The 18,197-nt window shown below is 39.5% G+C and overlaps 1 protein-coding gene across 2 annotated transcripts in view; it reads left to right on the top strand.

The window, feature by feature from the left end:
* The window catches only part of LOC115477153 (sodium- and chloride-dependent betaine transporter-like), a 165,342-nt gene that overhangs the window by 70,454 nt on the left and 76,691 nt on the right, over positions 1–18,197 (top strand). The gene's annotated exons all lie outside the window — the stretch shown is intronic.

Here is an 18,197-nt window from a genome sequence, read left to right on the forward strand (position 1 = left end):
GCTCCTAGCTTCCCAGGTGAAACCTACTCTATCCCAGTGCATTGGGGACACAGCCCACTTGGACTCAATTCCCATGTTATATCCCCTCAGTTTAGGTCTGTTTACCGAATGCTAGCTCCTCTCGAGTTTTATTGGCCTCTTTCCACTTAAGTCTCCTAAATTGCTGATCAGTTCAGAAGAAATCTGCTCAGATTGTCGATCTATTTTCTGCTCATCATCCTGACATCTTATGCCTAGTTGAGACATTGCTTAGGGATGGGTAAGAATCTTATCTCTATCAGAGTCTACTCCCTAATTTCACAGCCTATCATTCAGCTCATGCGTTTTAAAAGGAAAGTGGTTTACCAATTTGCCTCCCCTTACATTTTATGGTATCTGAATTATCTTCTACTGAATTTTTTTACTCTGAAATTTTGGCCCTTCATATTTCGCCTCCATGCTCTTTCACCATTTGTTGCTGTTATTTTCCACCCTCTCACTCACAACCTGACTGGAAAGCTCTCCTACAGTCTCTCACTGATGCTTCCACTTGATTTAACAACCTGTTATTGGTTGGTGACTTCAATATTTATCTTGATGTCCTTTCTCACCCTCGCTCTGCTGCTTTTCTTTCTTTTCTGAATGATATGAACTTTTCACAGCTTGTACAAGTTCCAACTCACTCTGCTGGGCACACCCTTGATTTAATTATAATATAGCACCTCACTTCCTTTTCTGCCTCGCATCCCCCAAGTGCTGCCCCTTCCTTGGACTGATCACTCATTGGTCACAGTCTGTCTCTTTTTCTTCAGCTGGGTTCCCTCCTAGTGAATCACATCTACTGAAACGCCCTCCACCATGTTTATTCTTTCATGGCCCTGCTATCTACCCGCCACTTTTTTTTCTCACTAATTTCCTCGACTTGAACCTGGGTGATGTAGTTGACTGTTGGAATTCTACCTTATCCTCTCATTTCTCCCTCAGTTCCCACCATCATTGTAAACCATGGTTTCACAGTGGACTGCTACTTCTCCATCAGCAGACCCATTGTGCTGAATGCGGATGGTTTAAGTCTTGAACTAAGGATAAGGAACTCTTGCTGGCCTATAAAAAAATCCTGTAATTATTATTCCTCTCAAATCAAAATAGGCAAAAAAACCTTTGCTAATCAACTGGCCAAATCTAACAATCTCTGTAAGACCCTGTTTCCTATTACCTCTCAGCTTACTAATCAAGCTTCCATTTCAACCTCTCCTCTTCAGCCATATGCCGACTCACTTGCAACTTTCTTTGCATCAAAGGTTACTTTTTTCAGGACCTTGATCTCCCCCCTCCTTGTCCTCCCTCTCACCTCCAATCCTCTCTTCAGCTTCCCCTGTTGGCAGAGGTATTTGGTTCACCTTTACTATTCCCTCCCTTACTCAGCTGACAGTCACCCTTTCTGGTATGCATCTTACCACCTCTTCATTAGACCCCCTTCCCTCAAGTCGGTTAAAGATTGCCGGACATGGTTTCCTTCTCTTATCTTTGCATTTGGTTAGTCTCAATCTTTCAACCAGTTTAATTCCACTCTCCTGGAAGAAAGCAGTCATTATGCCTATTCTTAAGAATCCTTCCCTTAACCCCCCCCCCTTCTTTCTGAGCAGTTCCATCCTATTTCCAACCCGAGTTTCCTGTCGAAAAATCACTGAACGTATAGTCTTCGATCAACTACTTCAGTTCACAGACGGGCACCACATTTTACACTCTTGTCAAACAGGGTTTCATGCTGCTCAAAGTACATGAACTACATTGACTGCTTTAATCAGTGAATTACATTCTTATCTCAACTCTGGCAAAATAGTACTCCTTGCTTCTCTTGATCTTTCTACTGCGTTCGATTTGATTGATCACTCTCTTCTTCTTACTCACCTTCAATCTATTGGTTTAGATGGTTCTGTTCTCAGTTGGTTTACATCATATCTCTCTGACAGATGTTTTTCATTTTCTACCTCCTCGTTAACCTCTTTCACTCTGTTCTTAAATTACAGAGTGCCACAAGGCTCTATTTTATCTCCACTACTAACATCTTTCTCAGTCCATTAGCCGTCATCATACAGGATTGTGCAGATGATATTTTGTTGATCTATTAAGTCTTACCTAATAATCCTGAGTTCTCACCATTTCAGACTTGTCTGCATTCTTTCTCAAATTGGCTTACCCTCCATAGAATGGTTCTTAACCCATCTAAAACTATAGCCTTTTGGATCTCTGGTTCACTTCCTGCTCCCTCAGTTCCACTTTCATTATTTGATATTCAGTCAGTTCATTGTGCTTTCTAGGTGTTATTATTGGTTCTAAACTCTCCTTTGATCTTCATGTATTCCAGGTGATAAGAAAAGTTTTCTATTGGATACGACACATTCGCTCCATTAGTCAATACTTAGATTTTGCTTCACTTCATACTCTCATCCATGCTTTTGTCATATCCCGACTTGACTATTGTAACATAGTTTACTGTGGAATCTCTTCTTATCTTCTTCATCTGCAAACTCTTCACAATTCCACTGCTAGATTTCTATTTAAAGCAAAGAGATTTAACCACATTGTCCCACTTTTTATTTGCTTGCTTTGGTTACCTATTCAATACAGACATTGGTTTAAATCCTATGTCTCATTCATAAAGCACTCCACCTCGGTTCTCCATCTTATCTCTCATCTTGTACAATTCAGTTCCTTATACCCCTTCCTGTTCATTGTGTTCACTTGATTCCCACTGATTGGCGCTTCCCTCCCCTAAACTAGCTCACTTCGAGTCCACTTACACTTCTGCTTTTTTCTTTCTGTTGTCCTTTCTTTGGAATAACTTACCACCTCATCTTAGGTCCAAACTGCCTTTCCCTAAATTTAAGGCCCTTTTGAAAACTCATTTCTTTGAATTGGCCTTTATTGGCCTGCAAATTGCCCCTGAATCTGGAAAGGCTTGCGTTGTTTCAGCGGTCATGGTATGGATTGTGATTGTTGATTTCATATATCTCGCAGTGTGACTGGTCTGTGTCTTTCTTAAATTTTACCTGTCATTTTTTTCAAATTCTATCATTGCTTGTGCGTAGTAATAGCAGGATATCGAGTGTTTTAATAAACATAAACATTGGAGCCCTTGAACGGACAGATCTTGGTGAGGAATAAGAACATAAGATGTGACACAATGGGTCAGATTAAAGAACCACTGAGTCCAACAGTGGCCAATCCATAGCACTAGAAAATACTTGGCAGATTCCAACAAATAAATTTATTCCTGCTTGCTCACTCCAAGAGATAATCAGTGAATGGGCTGTGTCGGCATGTAGAATTATGAGCACAGATATGCATTACGGAATGGGTTAAAAAGCCAGAGATTGATAAGTCTGTATGACTCTGGAATTTATGATCTCTGGTATTTATGATACCCTTACAGGCAAGGCAGGCTTGGGAAAGAAACTAGTACAAACAACAAAAGAATGTGGTCTAACAGCTTAAGGGAACCAGATAATAATCTATGAGAAGGATAGTTTGCAGAAAAAGAGTCATGTAAATCATTGTCTGAAACAAACGATATAAGCCACCGTCTCAGAAGAGTATTTCAGAGATGCAGACAGTAAGCAGCTTTTTATGTAACTGTATTGATCTCTCATGAGAAACTATTGTATTTGGTAAGTGAATAGAATATACTTTCTCATATGTATGTAGCATTGGTTTCTTTTACCCCTCCCAGTTGAGAATGGCTGGTTCATGCTAATTTGGGAAGGGATACAAGCAGCCTAAAAACAGGCATTAGCACACCGTAGCTACTAGCGGCTTAGTAAACATGGGGGTTAGTGTTCTGCCCACTTATGGTTTTGTAAATCTATTTCATATTTCCTCTTAATCATTTTTTTCTGAGCTGAAAAGCTCTAGCCTTTCTTTATAGGGGAGCCATTTCATCCCCTTTATCATATAAAGGTTGTCTTTCTTTGTACCTTGTTGTTAAGTCCTGTCTGGTGGGTGTCAAAATATTTCAGCATTTTGACTTCAAAGGTCTTACGTTCCCGGATTGTTTTAAAATTTCCTTTTAGTACACCATTCTGCTAGCTCTGACCTACTGGTAATCTCAGTACCAGGGAGACTCTTTGCCAGTGGGGCACAACCTCTGATCTGCAGTTAACTGTGAGTAAACGTGCTTATTCAAATAAAGGACTTTTTCAAAGAAATTAGTCTTCAGGTGTCAACTGGTGTGCCAAGGTTATACAGCAGCAACAAGTCCTAGAGGCCTGCGTGTATGCAGGTTCCTGGAGCACTTTTAGTGTGTACCGCAGTGCACTTAAGGCAGGCGGACCCAGGCCCATCCCCCCCTACCTGTAACACTTGTGCTGGTAATGGGAGCCCTCCAAAACCCACTGTACCCACATGTAGTTGCCCTCTTCACCCCTAAGAGCTACAGTAGTGTACATTTGTGGGTAGTGGGTTTTTTTTTGGGGGGGGGGGGGGTTGGGGAGCTCAGCACCCAAAGTAAGGGAGCTATGCATGTGGGAGCTTTTTCTGAAGTCCACTGCACTGACCCCTAGGGTGCCCAGTTGGTGTCCTGGCATGTGAGGGGGACCAGTGCACTACAAATGCTGGCTCCTCCCACGACCAAATGCCTTGGATGTCGCCAGGTTGGAGATTGCCGGGATTTTTTTCCATTATCGCTGAAAAACAAATCTGGCCATCTCAACCCCGGTGAACTCTGGCATTTGGCCGGGCTAAACCGTATTATCAAAAAAAAAGATGGCCGGCCATCTTTTTCGATAATACAGTTCCGGCCAGCTGTAGCGCTGCCACCAAAATAGATTGCCTGCGATCTAGTTCGCCGGCGACGTTCGATTATGCCCCTCCACGTAGATTAAATTTCTTCTTAGGATCTGGCTTGTTTCTCCATAATTGTATTCAAAGAACTTTCCAAAAATGGAGTTACATCCAATGTAGGAGACGCTGCTTTCTCATGTTTTACTGGAGTAGAACTTCCCAATCTATTTCCTACTGATAGATATTATGCTATTACAATGGACAGAATAGATTCAGTTTTAATGAAAAGAATTTCCTGAAGATATTTCCAAAATAAATCCAAAGGGGAAATCAATGCAGATTTAGGTAAATTCAAAATCCTCAGTTCTTCCTTACTTGATTTTCCAGATGTTCCACTTTATAACTCATAGCTTCTCTATCCTTCATTAGTGCAGTTTCCAAACCTCTCAATTCTCCCATCTGTTGTTCCCAATCTATTATCTTAATGGGCTAGTCTCTCCTTGAGCACAGTCAGCAGACACTGTCTTAAGGTAAAAGTGTTTCCCTTTTTAATAATTTTATAATATTTTTAAATTGGTTTTGGGGTTGGGGATGTTTAGTCATAAGTTTGTATTTCTTCTTTCTTTGCATTTACCTTCTTTTTGTTTATTTGTGTGGTTTTGTCCCCCCCCCCCCCTTTTTCCCTGATTTTATTTACCCTTTTCCTCTCAGATTTTTGAGCCATGTCAGATGTCCAGATAGTTCACAATGATTTCACAAGTTTTTGATGCAGATGTTAGCATCAAACATATTGGGACTCTAATCTAGTGCAATTTATAAGAGGTCCACATTTATCTGTATAAAACCATGAGCTGATTAATACCCTTCTCCAAGTGGGTAAAATGGATAAAGTCAGAAGCATTTTCGATAGTGCTTCTAAGATGCACTTTGGACATTTTGTGCTAAACATACCAAATTCAAGTAGGAAATATACCCATTTTTGAAAAAAGAAAACAATCGTATCTTTTTTTTTTCAAAAATACCGATTTGAGCAACGTTTTGTATTTTGTTCATTAATCTTTTTAGGCCATTTAAAATAAAAACCCACAGGAAGCTAAAAATGCACAAAATCAAGCCATTAGGATGTAGGAGGGGCCAGAATTTTTAGCAGACTGGTCCCCAGCCTTCCCATGAAAGCAATGGGACACTCTAGGGGGCATAGCTGTAAACTTCATATAAATGCTCCCAGGTACACATCTCACCATTATTCCCTTATTTTGTCTGCTGAGCCCTCCAAAACCCACACAAAATCTACTACCCCCAACTGTATACCACTATAATAGCCCTTAAGGGTGAAGGAATGGAAGTAAAACCCAGACTGGCTAAATCTGTCCTCTTTTTTTCTGGAGCCATATGGCAACCCTATTTATGAAGATTATACAAGCAGAGGTGCAAAGTTGCCCAGTTCCAGGCTGGAGACTTTTTGGACAATCCTGGTATTGAACTTACATGCCAAAGTATTATGGGATTTGTAATGCCTCAGTCTGCCCATTGAAATCAGTGCTGGAAGTCCCATAATGCACTAGGATGGGGATTATAAATCCAGGACAGTCCCAAAATCCTCAGCCTGGAACTGGGTAACTTGGCATCTCTGTAGAAGATGGCGATCATAGCAGAAATGTCATACTGTTGGGAAACATGGGTGGAAAGCATTTGCTGTTTTGGGTGGTATAGTCTCCAAATACTACTATCCCCTTCTTTTCTAAAATATATGAAGAGCTTATTTTAATTTCAGACTGTAAAATTATTTTGCCTGCAGACTTCATTCCAGCTTCAGTGGACCTCCTTGCTCCCTACCCATATTTACTGCTATCCAAAGTCATAAATTTTCTCTGTATAAAATTAATTGGTTCCAGAGGTGAACACTACATTTTAATAGTAAGAATTATTCTTGCTTTCTTTTTTTATAATTTGTTGTAAATATTCAATTCCATCCTAGAAAATCTTGTAACAGAAACCAGTAGAGGAAGGAAGTAATAAATCATTTTTCTGTATGGACTACATTTTGGCTTCAGAAGAAAGTTTTTAGCATCCTTACCACAGAGTCCCTTTAGGGACAGATTTTATCTTTGATTATTTTCTGGTCCAGAAACAATTTTCTCTTCATTCAATAATTACTACTAGAGCAAGGCTTCCCAAAACTGTCCTGAAGATCCATAGCCCATTGTGTTTGCAGATGTCAACAATGAATATGCATGAGATTCTATTCTCCAAGATGTCCGTCACTTACACACTGCAGTTAAACTAATTCTTGGTACTAAGATATTGGATAGTGTTGGCCCTCTTCTTGTGAGCAAACACTGGCTTCCTATTTCTCACTATAAGATTCTCATTATGACTTTTCAAATCCTTCATCAAATACTACCACAATTCCTGAATAGATCTCTTATCCTTTTTCACCAATGTGATTCATGAGCTCATCCCAACAAAATTTGCTCGTTGTATATTTCCATCTCCAAATTTGCTCATCTTTAGCTCACACACATCAGGTTTTGCTGTAGTTGCCCCTTCACTCTGGAATACCATCCCTGTTGATTTGAGACTAGAATTATCATTGCTAAATTACAAGGCATATTTTTTTCTGAGGCATTTTCTTCTAAAGCCTAATGATACACCCTATAATCCGTTCACTTCTGAGCTCCCTGGCAGTAAAATGTTTCACTCTAGTATGTCTACTTCACACTACTTCCCTTCCTTGTACACCTTATATTCAATAAAATATAGACCTCTGTCTAGACTAAATTTGCTTTGTTATTGTAACCTAGGCCTCCTATTGTTTCTTTCCTACTTCTTTCCCTTTTTTAACTTATTACTTTTATGTAAACCACCTAGATGTTTTTATTCACTGTATATTAAATAAATGTGAGATGTGAGATAAATTTGCATATCTTGAGCCTCCAGTTTATGCAAATTCATCTTATGCTTATTCATTGTGGATATCATGAGAATCCAACTGGCTGTGTGGTCTCCAGGACAGGTTTTGGAATCCCTGTACTAGACATTAACTTCTTTCTTATGTAGTTATATTAAATTTCTAAACTTTTATAAACAGAGAAGGAGTAGTTTGGCCTGCATAATCTGCATCACAAAGACAAGTGTATTATTTTCTAGGAGACATTTGAGGCAGTACTGAGGTTGATATTATGCATATTCATTGTGGCAACCCTGAAAACCTAACTGGCTAGGTGTGCTTCCCCCTGAAGGGTCAGAAATGCTGGTTCAGATATGGTGCTCAGTCTCTCTTGAATATGGACAGAATTGCTGTAATGGATCTGATCTAGGTTTAGCAATAAGATCTTGCCCTTTATGATATTCAATTTAGCTGAGTTGGATGATGGGGGGAACTAGTAGCTAGATGGCAGCATGAGATAAGTCAATCTCAAAATCCCAGCTAAAACATTGAAAGCATCCCCTTCAATCTGTTATAAAGAAATTCAACCGATACTTTGCCTTTATTTTTATTTTTTAAGAATTATGCCAAGTAGAGCATACAGAATGGGAGTAATGACATGTCATAACTGTATTAAATGTGGAATCCAGTCAATTTCAGTCCTGCTTTCCTAATTGCTGCACAATTCATTAACATATTCTAGAAAGAAATTAGTTACCAAATTGAAGCAGATCTACATATATTCAGAAGATTTTAATAGCTGGCTACATAGGATTCCAACATTATTGGATTTCCAAAAATATTTCCTAAAGGCAGATGTACTAGTGGCTAGTTATTTTGCAAGATCTGGATATCAGAAGAGCCACCCACACTCTGATATTAAAATTTTACTATACTGCCCTCCAGATTAGTATCACAGTGCTTTACGATGATTAAAACACATAAACCACCAATACAACAATATTACTCAATGGACCAAGAAACTTACACAGTAAAACCCAACATTACCATTCAGTAGAGGCATAAAAAAGTGATACTAAAAGAGTCTTATTTACCCTTTCAAAGAAGATTAGGAAGAATTTCTTTCATGCTGTATGTAGAGAGCTCTAACATATTTCTATTTTGTGTATTGTTGTTGTTGTAATTGGTTGGTGTAGGACTATTGCAAGCTTGCCATTGAAGCCTCTTTATATGGTTTAGGTATATTTAGGATAGCCCAGCACTGTTTTTATAATGGCCTTTTCGTATTCCTTTTTCTTTTCTTTTTTATTAATAATATTTTCCATATTGTGTTATCATCTCCTGTATTGCGTTCTTATTCAGTTTATAATTTTTTTCTTTCAACTTAAAATAAATCACTGAAATGGTTAGCTGCTTAGTTTTATGCCAGTGATGTGCTTTCTGTATAGTAGGGTTATCAATAATGCCATGTCGTAGAGACAAATTAATCCAATCCTGCTTACTATATACCTCAATGCACGCATGAACTTTCAGTTCTGATTCTACATTCTCTTATGGATCAATATTTAAACTGCTTGGTCAGCATTTCTGTTAAATGCCAGTTGTGCTTTAAACATTTACCTGAATATTCAGTGCCGGCCATTAACCAGATATTGGTGCTGAATTCTGTTATTATCTAGATAATAGTGATATCCAGCGCAAGTATCTGGATAACTATCCAAACAGCTTTTTTGCTGTTCTGAGTTATCCAGATAGTTATCTGGATGCCAGTCCTAAATATTTGGATATTTTCCAGTTCCACCCCCTGTCTTCCTGGATAATGCTAGGATAGTCTATAATGATTTTCAGCAACATTCTCAAAGTAATGCTGTTGAAAAATCAGTGAATGACCTCAAGAACTATGCATATTTGTCATGTTTAACAACAATTACTCCGTTAGGAAATATGTATGATTATTTACTTGGAAGGTGTAGTTCATTGGTAGGAATTGTATAATGCTAAGCGGGTAGTATTTATCCACTGCTACTACACAAATAAATGCGTTTAAATGGTTGGCTGTTAATGTTTTGTTTTATTTTTATTTTGCCTGTGGATAACATTCCTTTTATAATTTGCAGTCATGTCATAACAGGTTTCTGTTAGAATGTTTTGCTTAAATCAGCTCTTCTTAGTTCCCATTTTTTGACTTGGCAGGTTTTGTTTCCTGGTTCTTGAGGTTTTCTACTGAATCAGAACCTGCTTCTGCTTGGCTATAACATCATGGGTTTTCATTCAGAATCACCCAGGCTTTCTTTCCCTGACCATAGTCCTGGGCTAGCCTGCAGGCTCAATGGTGGTACTGTGCACTACCATGCAGAAGGAGACCTGGGTTTAACTCCCAGCCCAAGTTTCTGGGTTGGCCAAGACTGTGTTCACAGCATCTTGGGGGGGGGGGGGGGGGGAGGTTTCTTACATTCAAGTTCCCCCGATTTTAGAAACATAATAATAATAATAATTATTATTATTATTAAAAAACAGTCACATCACTAAGGAGGCAAGGGGGGGCTACAAGAAAAGAATTGCCCCTCCACCGGAGGCAGAAGTATCAATGCTTTATGCTACCTACTCTCCAGCTTTCTCTGTGGCACTGATAATGCAGCAATTAGCACAATGCATGCCACAGGAACTCAGATCATGTGCAATGCTGATGGTCCCTACCCTGTGGTCTTTTTCTTTCACTCATTTGCAGGCTTCCACTTTGAAACAATATGCTTTATATACGTAGAGGGAGAAGAGGACCATGAGGACTAGTAGCACTGTGCAGGCTCTGCGTTCCTGTAGCCTGCAGGGCAGTACTCCAATGTCTGTGTGGCAGAGTCAGAGCAGGCAGCTTACAGCACTACTGTTCTTTATTCCTTGGTTGGTCACCCACACTGGAGCTAGGAGGCATGGGGGCTTGGGTAGCTTTGTAGGAAGGACTTAGGAAGAGAGAGGAGTGCTAGAAAGCAGAGAGAGAAACAGAGGAAGGAGATGGAAAGGAGAGTCAGGTAGGGGAAGAAGAGAGCTGGGGAAAGGGGGAGAAGACAGATGGATAAGAAAGTGATAGAAAAGAGGGAGATGAGAGATGTGAGGGGAGGGGAGGGGAAAATATTGGGAAAGAGGAGTGGAAGGGGTGGGAAGGGTGAAGAGATGTAAAAGAAGGGTCTGGGAATAAGGGGAAAGGCTAAGGGCAGGGAAGAAGAGATATGAGGAAGTGTCATCAGTAGATAAGGAGAGATGGTAAAGCAAAAGATTGCTAAATGCACTGAACTATGCATATTTGTCATGTTTAACAACAATTACTCCGTTAGGAAATATGTATTATTATTTACTTGGAAGGTGTAGTTCACAGGTAGGAATTGTATAATGCTAAGTGGGTAAAGACCCTACTTCCTGACTAATCATTAGGTAGCATCTAGATGCATCATCTCATGAAGATGGACTTACTATAAATCAGAGAAAGAACTAAGAAATAGACTTTTCACTAAATTTGGGCACCAAATTATATGTGTCTCATTGAACTAAAGTCTGTGATAGACCACTAGAGAATGACCTCTGGAATAGACTAGGCTAGAATATTATCTTATGCTACCAACAAGAGTCTATCTTGTAATAGTGTATGCTTGTGGGGGACTTATAAATGGTTTATTAGACAAATTTAAGGAGGTCATGTGGTAGCATAGGAAAGCATGGAAGGGTGCAGAAAAAAGAGGAGAACAGGCTAAATGGAAATTTAGGTGGTTATCTTAGATGCTGTGTTTGCAATTTCCACATTGAGATTCTGGCATTTATATGTGGGCACAACATCTGTGTAAAAATGGAGATTTAAGAAATGACTTAATTTATACATGGATGTCCATGATATGTAGAAATTGCAAGGGAACTTGATTAGGGTGTGGTTTGGAATGGCCAAAAATATACATATGTATTCCACATTTCATAAAAAGAACACACATGTATGACCTAACATTTTCATTGTACCTGCCGAGTGAAGACGCTGAGACGATTTTAAGGTGGGGGTGGGGATGGCAGGCGGAGAAGCTATGCTACTGGTTGGGATTTACAGCTGCTCTCTGGCACATATACCTAAATATTTAATGCTGGGTGCTATCTGGATTTCGATGCTGTACATCCCCACAGAAATGGGAGGTTCATGGACAGAATGGGGGGATTTCTATCATTTAGACAAGTTGTTATAGAATGAGGGGGGATACACGCCTAATGTGGGCACATACATTTGCACCACATTTCAGTTGGTACAAATGGCGGCGCCTAAAGTTAGGTGCGATTCAAGGGCACAAGCGCTATTCTATAAACCGCGTCTAACTTTAAGCATGGCTTATAGAATAGAGTTTTTTCTGCACTGATTTTTTTCAGCACCATATATAGAATTCAACCCATAATGTGTTCAGCACTGCATACATCTAGTAATGCTATAGAAATTTTTTGTAATAAGTAGTAGTAGTAGTAGTAGAGGTGTGCATTAACTTAGCAGTGTGCACAAAAATCGATTGGGATGGGGTTTGGAAGTACATACATATTTTCAAATGCATGCTTTTGTTTTGTCTCAACAAATTATGCACACCGAATATCAGGTTAAATGTGTACACAAGTTTTTCCAAGAAAAAATTTGAAAGCGAAAAAGCATACATACTTTTGTTTTGAAAATCCATCAAAATTCACATAGGGAAAAGTACATTTGTTTTTTCAGTTAATACATCCATTGATGATACTTATCATATTTTGGCTAATTGTTGCAAGCATATTTCTGCATGGTTGACAGCTAATTTATTTAAGTTAAATTATGAAATTCTTTACCTAAACACTTAAGATGTATAGATAATTATTTGAGATTTTGTAAATTATTAAATGCCTTTCTGCTACACACCTCTCTTGCTAAAAGACAGTAAACTAATGTTACCTAGTATTCTTATCTGTTCCTACTTAACTAGTACTCTAGCCATAACATCTCAGTAAATGTGGATTATTCCTTATCTGTAAAAAGTTACAGTTTTTATGGCATGTGAGCCACATTGAACCCAATCCTGTTTGGAATAATGTGGGATACAAATGTCATAAATAAATAAATAAATATTGCAAAGACATTATTTATTTAATTTCATTATTTATTTAATTTATTTACTTACTCGATCTTATAACCCACAATTATCCAAAAACATAGTTTCAGTTCAGTGAGGCTTTCATATAACATTACTTTGGGTGGGTAGTAAATCCCCTACCTTCATCAGGCCCACTATTCAATGGTGAATGTATTCCTCAGCAAGGGGTGGTTAGAAGCTTGGGAGTGCTGATTGACTCTGAGATGGAAAGGGGACCCCAGGTTCAACATTTGTTTTCTAAAATTCAGGTTTTGTGGCAGATTCAGGGGTACATCTCTTTAGAAGATTTAGATTTAGAAGATTTAGAAGTTGGTCCATGCATTTATCTTTTCATGTTTTGACTATTATAATTATCTTTGTTTGAGGCTTCCAAGAATTTGCTAGCCAGATTACAATTATGATGGAATACAGCAGCTAAGATCATTAGGCATAAGTCCTGGTATGAAAGAGCTACTTCACTACTAATGAATCTACATTGGCTGCCAGTTGCCACTCATGTGGAGCTTAAAATCTGTTATCTTGCTTTTATGGTACTGTATGGCAACTGTCCAGTTAATTTAATATTTTTATTGAAAAGTAGGCCAAAACCTGGTATCTATTTATTCAATTCATGTCAACAAGCTTGACCTTCCTTCTGTTTTGTCTGCCCACTTGGCTTCATCTCATTCTAAGTTGTTCAATATAGCTGTACTTAAATTATGGAATGCTTTGCCTTTCAATATTAGATAAGAGAAGAATTATCATACATTGTTATTCACCAAATATTTTCAATAGATTTATCAATGGAGCTCAACTTCACATTTTGTATGTTTTCTGTATTATAATATTGAGTTTTTAATTCTTTATTTTTTATAATAATTGCATCGATAGATATTTCATATTATAAAGTAAATATGCAAGTATCTTTCAAAGTACAGATTTTATAGGTAGACACCTATATAGGTGGAGACTTGGTGAGGCATGGACTGAACTCCTACTTATGTGTTACACTATTTATTTATTTGGATTTTGCTCACACCTTTTTCAGTAGTAGCTCAAGGTGAGTTACATTCAGGTGCACTGGGTATTTCTCTGTCCCTGGAGAGCTCACAATCTGATTTTGTACCTGAGGCGATGGAGGATTAAGTGTCTTTCCCAAGATCACAAGGAGCAGCAGTGGGATTTAAACCAGCCACTTGTGAATGTCAAGACTGGTGCTCTAACCACTAGGCTACTCCTCCACTAGTATTCTATACAGGAAAGTAAGCATCTACATTCCTTTATACAATAAGCTCTTACCAGGTGCCCTCTGGGATCCTAGTTATGGGCAGCCAGTTATAAGATTACCTTGTTTCATGTCAATTCTATAACATTGCATCTATGTTGAGCCTTTTCCATAAAGGAAAGTAGAAGTGTACTTTCCTTTATGGGTATTAGCATAACAGGTAAAATATACACTATAATTTAGACTTGGCCACCTATGACAGACATAGAGTTGGTGTAAACACTCGCTTCTAAATTGCTAAAACATGCATGTGAATTATAGTATTCTGCACTTCATGCACATACCTGTATGCCCCCATCCATGGTCTGCTCAGACTTCAATGATGTGAACACCCACCATCAAACTATGGGGTCCTTTTACCAAACTGCATGAAAAAGGATCCTGCGGTAGCGGCGGGTGCTGTTTTTAACTCACACCAGAGCACTTTTTACTGCAGCGGGTAAAAAATACCCCAAAACAAATGGCCATGTGATAAGAAAACTCTTACAACGTGGCCATTTAGTGGGGAGCCCTTAATGCCACCCACTGAGGTGGCAGTAAGGGCTCTCGTGGTAACCTGGCGGTAACCGGGCAGAGCGCAGTGATCCCAGATTACTGCCGGGTTACCACCACGCTAACCATTCCAGGGTTTTTCCCCCCTGGAAATGGTGGGTACTCGACCCAGAACTACCACTGGCGGCCTCGTTGGGCCAGCGGTAGTTCCAGAATAGTGAGTGGTAAGCCTGCATTGGGCTTACTGCCGCTCTGTAAAGGTCCCCTATGTGCCATAACAATTAGATGCCTTTCATAGAATAGTGCATAGCCAGAACATTGTACTTAGTGCCTAAATGTTGGTGGTCACTTTATAGGATTACCCCCTTACTGCACATTAATTCAAGTGCTAAGTGCTTTCCATGGAAGGGGGTGGGAAATGGATGGAGAATGGGTAGGTTACAGGCATTAGATGGTGCCTTGTAGTTAGGGCAGTAATTTATTGTGCGCTGTCACCACTACAGATACCACAGATGGGGGTGGGTAGGAGGTATGCATGGGGACATCAAAGCATTTCATTGATATTCTAACAGAATGGGTGTTGGTAGGTGAGAGGAGGGTAATAAACAGAGAAATACAGCTTATGGTTTATAATGGGTTAGAAAACCCAGATCCTTATTAAGTCCTGTTTGTTGTGTGTCAAAATATTCAATCATTCTTATTTCAAAGGTCTTACGATCCTGTATTGTTTTAAAATTCTTACTGTGAAATCACTGGTGCAGTGTTCTGGTCTTGTGAAGTGTTGGCCCACAGGGGTGGGGGCTTGACTGGCACCGGCTATTTTCATGTGATGTCTGTGCAGATTGAATCTTGTCTTAAGCATCTGGCCTGTTTCTCCAATATAGCATCCTTCATTACATTTTTTACACTGAATGATATATACCACATTGGAAGATGAGCATGTAAAATAGTCCTCTATGTTGAATATTTTTCCTTTGTGAATGACTGTGGGGTCTTGTGAAATGTTTTGGCATAGTGAAAATCATAAGAGAATTACAGCCACTACTCCAGGAAGGTATCATCTTATTTTCTTTTCCATGTTTTATTTTGTTTGATTTCTATTGATAACCTTAAGAGTGGACTAACACGGCTACCACACTCCTCTTTTTTTTTCCTGAAAACTAGCACATTTTAGGGCCCTGTTTACAAAGGTGTGCTAGCATTTTTAGCACATGCTAACCATATAGATGCCCATAGAAATATTATGGGCATCTACACGGTTAGCAAGCGTTAATTTTTAGCGAGGGCTAAAACTGCAAGCGCACCTTTGTAAACAGGGCCCTTAGTTTTAAAAATGCACAACCACCTGCATTGTTGCTACGGATGTGCACGGCCCAAAGAAAATTCAGTTTGTGCTAAATTTCCCAAGGCATTTCCCAGTTTTTAGAGTTTTCTTTCAATTTGTCTCACAATTTTGTTTTTTATGCATGCAAATCAGTGGAATGTTCATTCATTGGTATATGCTTATATGATCGATTTGCATGCGCTAAAAAGTTTCAGGTGCACAAAATGAACCAGATGTGCACTAATAAATGCACATTCCTAGTTGTTGCTTCCCCCAGGATTCTCTCCACAAAACCGTTGATAAAAGTTAATGAATAGCATAGGAAGCGATTCTACAACTGGCTGTGAAAGTTAGGCACCTAGATGTAGTAAGCTGAATGCAAATTCTGTAAAGGCATCTGGGCACCAAGATTCCATTATAGAAGACTAATATAAACGAGCATCTACACACCTACAGGGGCACCCACTTACACCATGTCAATAGCTGGCGATACAGTAGCAACTAACATAGGGACCCTTTTACAAAAGTGCACAAACGTTTTTAGCGCACGCTAAAAACAAGCATGCATTAAACAATCCTATGGGCGTCTCTAGCATTTAATTGGGCCCTTTTACTAAGGTGCACTGAAAAATGGCCTGAACTGGTGTAGGTGCATGTTTGAGACGCGTCAAATTGGAACTACCGCCTAGCTACTGTATGCCCCGGGCAGTAATTCCAAGTTTGAAGTGCGTCCAAAACATGCGCTAGGAATTTTATACTGCGTAGCACTTACCTGGTGGTAATTGGCAGTGTACACGTGCTGATGATTACCGCCCGGTTAACACGTGAGACCTTACCGCTAAGTGAATGGGTGGCGGTAAGGTATCAGGCCAAAAATGGATGCACGCTGGTTTTAATTTTGCTGCACATCTATTTTTGGCCTCCTCCCCCCAAAAAAGGCCTTTTTTGCAGGCGTGCTGAAAAATGGACCTGCGCACAACCAAACATGCACCTTATACGGTCTGTGCCAGAGCCGTTGTTTGGGAGGTGGGGATAGTGCTGGGCAGACTTATACGGTCTGTGCCCTGAAGAGCACAGGTACAAATCAAAGTAGGGTATATACAAAAAGTGGCAAATATGAGTTATCTTGTTGGGCAGACTGGATGGACCGTGCAGGTCTTTTTCTGCTGTCATCTACCATGTTACTATGTTACACCAGCGCAGGACATTTTTCGGCGAGCGTTAGTAAAAGGGCCCCTGAATATCCATGGGTGAGAACAGCTTAAAAGCCTCTTACTGCCATATGCTTAATATTAACCCCTTATAATTTTAGTGCACAAATTGTGCTTATATTTAGGCACGAAGATTATAGGGCCTGATTTTCAGCCAACGGTGGGCAGTGCTTTGACTGCCCACTGCCAGTGTTATTTATTTATTTATTTATTACATTTGTACCCCGCGCTTTCCGCTCATCGCAGGCTCAATGCGGCTTACATAGTAACAAGAGAGTATAATCTGTAGTATCAGAATCAACAAAGGAGGTATGTGGTAGAACAAATGAACAAGGGGTAAATGGGATAAAAGAGGTATGAGAGAAAGGATAGGGATAGGTAAGGAAGTGGAGCGATAAAGAGAGGTAGGGGAAGAACATGGAGGGTAATAAGGTTGGTAGGAGGTAATTTCTGAGTCGTTGTTAATGATTAGATGAACCGGTAAATGGATGGGTTGCTTATGTTTGCTTATGGTAGGTCAAGTCATTCGGGTAAATCTGTTTGAATAGATGGGTTTTCAATAGTTTCCTAAAGGGAAGGTATTCACTAGTTGATCGAATGTATCTGGGTAGAGTGTTCCAGAGTTGGGATTCCAGGTAGGGGAAGTTAGATGCATGATATGTTTTGTACTTTAGTCCTTTGCAATTGGGAAGATGCAGATTAAGGTATGTTCGTGAAGATGTTGACCTGTTTCTGGATGGAAGATTTAATAGATTGACCATGTAACTTGGTGATACTCCATGGATGATCTTGCAAAGTGTGATGGCCTTAAGGTTGACTCGTTCTCTGATAGGGAGCCAGTGAAGTTTCATACGGAGGGGTGTTGCACTTTCGAATCTAGGCGTCTCATAAATAAGTCTAGCTGCCGTGTTCTGGGCAGTTTGAAGTTTATACCTGGATATTCAATATTGGGCCATTTCTTGCAACTGGCATTGAATACCCAGGGTTTATTTTGCTGCTAAACACTTAGGGGCCCTTTTAATAAAGGGCTGAGATATGTCAACAGGCTTGCGGCACGCAGCCTAGGACTACTGCCGACCCAATGCGGTGCTGTTGCATTTTAAAAATATATATACCA

This window comes from Microcaecilia unicolor, chromosome 9, assembly GCF_901765095.1.
Source record: "Microcaecilia unicolor chromosome 9, aMicUni1.1, whole genome shotgun sequence".
NCBI lineage: Eukaryota > Metazoa > Chordata > Amphibia > Gymnophiona > Siphonopidae > Microcaecilia > Microcaecilia unicolor.